The sequence below is a fragment of the Drosophila arizonae genome, chromosome 2, assembly GCF_054131065.1.
Source record: "Drosophila arizonae isolate 15081-1271.41 chromosome 2, UAZ_ARI_1.0, whole genome shotgun sequence".
Lineage (NCBI taxonomy): Eukaryota > Metazoa > Arthropoda > Insecta > Diptera > Drosophilidae > Drosophila > Drosophila arizonae.
In genome coordinates this window covers 4,698,359-4,705,383 of record NC_142922.1, presented here as the reverse complement: position 1 = coordinate 4,705,383, position 7,025 = coordinate 4,698,359, and the positions used below count along the sequence as shown (strand labels likewise).

The following is a 7,025-nucleotide window of genomic DNA, read 5'->3' as shown; positions in this document are numbered from 1 at the left end:
GCCATTCCACTCAGAGTTCAATTACGCGCGCTTTTTACCTTCATGCTATGGTAGGGAGCCCCCCGAAGGATTATCGCTTACATTTTCAGTCAAGTGCGCCCGCTTATTGTGCACAAAGTTGAGCGCAGTTCAAGTTGCTGATATTGTTGGGACTCACGCCTCGAGCCACGCGCGCCCAATAAATGAAAAAGCGAAAGGACATGTACGCCGTGCGTTGATTTGAAAATGTCACAGGCACGCATCTAGCGACAAGGATTTGACTAGATACCCACCCACTCTCCTTCCATTGGCCCCTTATGAGTTATGCGACAGCCCCTAAATTAACTGTAAAACTGGGAGTTTCATATGCGCCAACGGAAATGTTTTCGTATGTGAATTTGTTTTAAAGTAAAACAAGCGTGCTCATTTATCCATGTGAGGCCGGAGATGAAAAGTTCAAGCACTCTTCGGCGTGTCAACATAATTCTTAAATATTTTTTTTTTTAGATATGCTAATTTAAGCTAGTGTTTTTGCTGCAGAATCATTGAAATAACAGGATCAATGGTCGTCGTTTTCTCTATGCTTCATTTTTTTTTTTTTTTTTGACATTCACAAATATTACTGAATCAAAGACTTGCATGGCTCTGGAAGAATCAGCCAATAGCAGGCAGCGATTAAAATATCCACACGCCATGCTCTCTTTATAAGCTGCGGGCACCATTACAACAACGGGATCTACAGGCTCTCTCATTTACTCATTCCACAATCTAGCTTTCTCGCTTTAGGTTACATTTCCTAAATATAACAGAATTAGCCAATAGCAAACGCCATGCTCATTTCGCGAGCTGCCGACACCATTCATATAACGGGATCAACAGCTCTGCGAGAGAACATTCCAATTGGCTCTCTTCAATCATTGATGCAATCCACACACATGGTTTTCTCTTACAGTCCACAAATAAAATAGCTTCCATTCTATTGATTTTGTATTTTTCCGATAAGAGGTGAATGAAATTGTAGGTATGTAGGTATTATATGTATTTTGTAGGGTTCAATGAATTGATTGCGTTTATCCAACAATCTGGGCCACATTGTCAAAGTTCATATTTGATTTTTGTTTTTTTATTATAAAACAGAAAGCACAAGCAAAACGATATTCGTACAGTCTTCCCAATACTCTGTGCAAAACAACTAAAGCTAGAATGATGGATAAGTGGCAATGCCAAAAGAACCAATATACCCCTTTTATAGTTTGTAACAAGCAAAAAAAACTGAATTATTCGGTTGTCAGGACGTGACATAAGCAGATGTCGTCCATGTTGTCGCTGGTTTAAAGACAGCTGCAGATACGCCCACACACACACACACACTTACACTGTTACACATATGCTGAACTGGTCATTGTATTTGATTTTCCATCAGTCGAAGGAGAGGGGCAGCCTGCCTGAAGAGGGCGAGAAAGAGTTATGAATTCCTTGCTGGTTCGTCAGCTCTGACAATTTGTTTAAAGCGCCCCGCGACAATGAAAACTTTTTAATTAATATCAAATATGACGAGATGCTGGAAAGAGCTGGTCGCACAGAGGGAGACAGAGAGAGAGAGACAGAATAAGGGAATGGCTAAGAGTTTTGGCCCAAAAATTCCGCGCTCCACAAATGGCTTCGATTAAAGCTGTCTGCAGCTGTGAAGCTGTGAAGCTGACAAAAGTGAAATCAAGCAAAGCTTGTTATAAAACTTTTAATTAAATTTATTGTTGTTGCCATTGTTTCGCTAGCTGCAATTGTTGTTGCCCGATGCCGATTAGCAATTGTAACGTGGCTATCTAACAAAATTATGTATATAAGCAATTACGGAATACCTGAAGAGACGATGCGGAAGCTGCTCCATAGAGAAGAAGGAAGCTTAAAACTAAAGTTAAATTCATTTATTATTAGCATTATAATTGATGTTTATGAGTACCTGGAAGTTAATTTGGTGATTTATTGGAGAGCAATTTGAAACCACTTATAATTTATGATAATGAAATTTTATACATATATGTTTATATGGCTGATTTTGCTTCTTTGTATGTAGATTTAAGCAACATCTGCTTAAAGTTAAATTTTCTACTATAATTTGTTCAGCTTTTCTGCGGTTGAAACGGTGCACAATGTGTTTATACCCAAATATACAAAATGAACAAGAGTATATTGGTCTTAACCACTTATGGTCTATAATAAATAAATATACATTTTATAGCAATATTGAATTCTATCCTTTATTCATCTGTCACTCTTTATCTACTGGCTAATAAATATAGTCAACATGTAACCATATTTGATGCCGTTTCACTAGCTGAACAAGTATTACGCAGTCGTTGACACCCCGCTTGCACTTTTCTTTTTTATTAATTTGCCAATCGGAGTTGAAGGTAAATGCAAAATCGTTTGTATGCGGCTGCTGTAGCGACAACGTGCGGCATTTTTATTGACTGCATTTTATATTATTTTTATTATAATTATTATTAAAAAATTAATTACATGCCAGAGCACATCGTCTGGCTAACTTGAGCGGCTATAGAGCAATTAATATTGAAATTGGCGTCTGGAAAGCTCGCGCAGGCCGAACATCATGCGAGGATACAAAAGAAGCACTTAAAGCTTTCATTGAAGTAGTCTGAAATATAATGCCCGCATTTAAAAAGCCTGAATTCAACTATTTATATATACGAGATGAATAGCTTAGATATAAAAGGTTAAATAAATAATTATTAGATTGTGAAGTCTTTCACAAACTAAACAGCTTGAAGCACATTTTTACCATTTAGTGCAAACAGTGCAAATATAAAAGCTTCAAGCTCCAAGCTTTAAAGTTTCTGAAAGCTTTGAAAGTTATTTAAGTAAATGTCGAAGTCTTAAAACTATTAAACTTATTTATGAATGCGGAGATAATTTATTTCAACTTTAATTAACATGGAATAATAAATACATATATATTGTAAATCCCAATTGGTAGTCCAATAAGAAATATATGTATATGAAGGGAAAAATTATGGTATTCTTATCTATTATTATCTATTATCTATTATTTGTTTATATTTTTCATATATTTCATTAACAATTGGACCGAATTTTGTAATATATTTTAATATATATATATATTAATAACGTATATGAATCCATTCGCTTCAGTTTCAGTTTACAAACATTTCTTAGAATTTAATTTACGATAGGCACCAAAAATGTGAAGCACTTCGATTATTAAGAACTCGCCAACATAATTGCACTGCTGTCCGAATGTCTATCTATACATAAGTGTGTGTGTGTGTGTCTGTGTGTGTTAAGCAAGGACAATGCATTAGACAACTACACAAGCATATAATAAAAACTGCTTTATGCTGTCTGTGTGTATACGTGTGAGTGTGTGTGTGTGTTTGTATGCGAGAGACTCATAAAATTGCTGGCTATTTGAACGTTTTCATTTTTTTTATTTGCTGCTAGCCAAAGCCAAGGCATTGAAAAATAAAACGCGACAAGTGCAGCTAAGCCAAACACACACACGCACACACTCACACAGGCACAACAAGTTTTGAAAAGGGTGCAAAAAATAGGAGAAAGGAAAGCTAACAAAAATAGAAGCGCTTGACTGGAATTTCATACTGTTGGCATGCCATGTCCACCCACGTGTGTGTGAGTGTGTGTTATGCTTTGGCGACTGTGTGTGTGTGAGTGTGCTTGGCCTGCACTTGAGCCGCGTGCAGTAGCTGCCTTCACGTCGATGTGTTGGCCATTTTATTATATTTGCTCGCAGACATTTTTGCTCTAATACGAAAATGGGATTTTAGGATATAAAAATTATGATAGATTACCGCTGAGCACACACAAACACACATATATGAATACATGTGTGTGTGTGTGTGTGTGTGTGTGTATGGACATGTGCAGGACATGCAGCTGACGTGACTGCAGCGCCGTGAAAATTGTGCCCAGCTTAGCTGAAAGAAAATCATTTGATGATAGAAGTGGACCCTCAATTGCTTTTGTTGCTGCTGCAGCGCCTTTATTAAATTTAAGTCCAGCTTGCTGCCTGCTTCTTGTGCAGCAAATTGTTGCGCAAAGCAGCTGCTAAAGCAGCAGCAGCAGCAGCAGGGGGAGCTGCAGGAGAAGTTGCAGGAGGAGCAGGAGCAGCCACTGCACCAGCAGCTAGCGCAATAAAAATAATCCATTTGAGACGTGGTTTATTAAAAGATACTTCAGTTTAACCGCATTTGTTTTGTCATACATTATACTAACTAGTTAGTTGACAAAGCTGATTAAAACTGGCTTCAAATCGGCCCTTAAACTCCATTTAGAATTTCTTGCTGTTTTATTATTATTATTATTTTTTTTTTTTTTTTATCAATTTAAAATACTCTTCTTATTAATTATTATTATTATCTTATTATTAATTTTTAATGTCTTATTTATTATTACATATTTTTGTATTAAAATTTTTAATTCTAAGCTTAATATTAACAAATTGTACAAAACATTGACTTGGCATTTGCAGTTCATATAATTATTATTATGTGTATGAATATATAAAAATTATCTCTGTTAATTATTCACTTCATAATTTATTTTCTGTAATAATAAAGAATACAATTATTATTAAAATAATAAAGCAATCAAAGCAGTCATTTATCATAAGGCAAAGCTGGCAAAGAAAGCTGGCGCCATCTACGGCCATCTATAGCAACTAAGCTTAGCAAAGACAGCAACCTGCCAGCAGCGCCATCTGTTATTAAGGAGTGTAGACCACAACCAATTACTAATTTTTCTGGTATTCATATAAGTAAACAAATATTCAGAGTAAATTATGATACAATATTCATATACAGAATATACATATAAAAATATATGAATTACAAGTTTAACAAATTTAAAATAAAAAATATAAATTCATATTTTCATTAAAATAATTGTAAATAATGACCTTTACATAAATGCAAATGAATACGCACAACAACAAAAATATTATATAAATTGAATTAAAAAATATTGCCGAACATATACTAATCACATTCATAACATGATAATTTTGCACTCAAAATACCCAAAAAAAAAAATTACAAAATGAATAAATAAGCATATTTATTTTTAAAATGTAGATAACATTTTTTTTTTTAATTTCTCACTAATTGCATCAATTTTTCCAGCAATAATTAATCAAACTGAACTTTCCGAGAACAGTTAAAATCGGGTCAACTCTCCTTGAATAATTCATGCCAAAGGAATTTGCAGTCACAATTGAGATAATTCAAACTGATATATTAAAGTTGTTGTGAATGTGTTTAGCAAAATGTTTAACTGAATTCAGTTGGCCTAATGAATATAACTGTACAATAAACGCAGTCATTAGTGCGTTTCGTATTGTATACAAAATAATTGCAAGCCCAAAAAAAAGACAAAAAATAGAGTTAAGTTAATTAAAAGTTTTTGTGCAACTTAAATGACAACTAAATCAACGTCGAATCATTAAAATTACGAAATCGGAGAATCGGCATCCGCTGACGTTACCTTAAAACCACAATCAAGTCGACTTACCTATGCGCTATATGAGACTTGGTATGATACTCATTCTCAAAAGTGAAATGGGTATATTAGTTTTGTGTCCGTTTTGCTGCCCTACTGTCCGACTGTCTTGGAGTCTGTCTTGAAGTGGAAATCGAAAAATAAATGTTTTTCAGTTACTTAAGCTATAAGATGACGGTAACTGGAACAAAATGATATTGTTTCACGATTCTCAAGGCTTCAATAAGTCTGACCAAAATGTCGTAAGACGTTAGCTGCAAAATTCAGTGAGTTTATAAACAAGTCGGCTTTAGATAAATAGATAAACAGACTTCAAGAGGCAACGGCAACGAGCTAATGCGTTATATGCTCTGTTTGCTTCCTAATCATGTTTAATTTGCTTATTAATTTAATTAAAATAAATGCATTTTAAAGCTACAATTAATACACGTAATATACATAAGATATATAACTCCTCAAGGGAGTTAAGCCAATTTTAATTTCTAGAATAATATTTTTCTTCAGACGTACAAAAAATATGAGAAATAAGTGCACCCCTTTGAGCTGAGTTCATTCAAGTGCAACGATGGTCACTGAGTTTGTTATACTTACTGCGTGAGTATTATTATTATTATTGTTATTATTATCATTTTTTAATTAGCCACGAGCAACATGTACAACAAACAGTGAACAATAACTTTATGCAATTTGTTGTGGCTAAGGTCACAGCGATTAACCAACTGGCCAAGTGACCAACATGTACTAACACTTAAGGTGAAACACAAAGAGCCGCACAGGGAATGCTAAACACACTTGAATTGAGCTGATGGCTTGAAATAATATTATGTAACTGTATTTGAATATTATATTTCAAATATGAGAATTTTTATATTTATTTGTAAATTTAATTTCCCATATTTAAGTTCTTCACAATTTTTGCTATAGCTTCAGCATTTCGCTCCATTCGCCTGCACACATCTATCAATACTGCCTCCTAAAAATTAGCCAACATTATGCAAAATTTAAAATATATTTTTGTTGTATTAAAACAACTGACAATGCAAACAAAGCTGAATCAACGGCAAACCAGCTCATCGTTACGTAAACACACACGCACATACTGAACTGTCTGCTCTTATACGTTACTCACTACGTGACCAAATGATGCGACTCTACGTAAGCGCATAATAAGGCTGTGCGTCCAATTAAACAGCTGTGTGGAGCGCCGCCAAACTATGTGACTCCCTCTCTCTCTCTCTTCCGCTCGCACTCCCTTTTACACACACACACACACACACGCGCGCCACCTGTCATCGCGAACAAGCATCGCGTGCCGTGGACTGCGTGTGAGAGCGAGCCAAGCTGTTTGCCTAATGCCGTCTCCCTTGCACCGACGCGACGCCTTGCACGGGCAGTCAATCGCCTTCTCCTTTGACCATGCGACAACATTTTTGATTGTAACAAGTGGCCGAGGCGGGTTTTAGTTTTAGCTTTAGTTTTTAATTCAGTTTCGC

General features: G+C 35.3%; 1 long non-coding RNA gene across 1 annotated transcript; it reads right to left on the bottom strand.

The window, feature by feature from the left end:
* Positions 1-3,201: 3,201 nt before the first annotated feature.
* On the bottom strand, positions 3,202-6,923 carry LOC149270225 (uncharacterized). The gene is made up of 3 exons (XR_016268470.1): positions 6,124-6,923; positions 5,545-5,652; positions 3,202-4,581 (listed from the first exon to the last, which is right to left on the bottom strand). It is a non-coding gene; the product is annotated as an uncharacterized LOC149270225 (long non-coding RNA).
* Between the last annotated feature and the right edge of the window lie 102 nt (positions 6,924-7,025).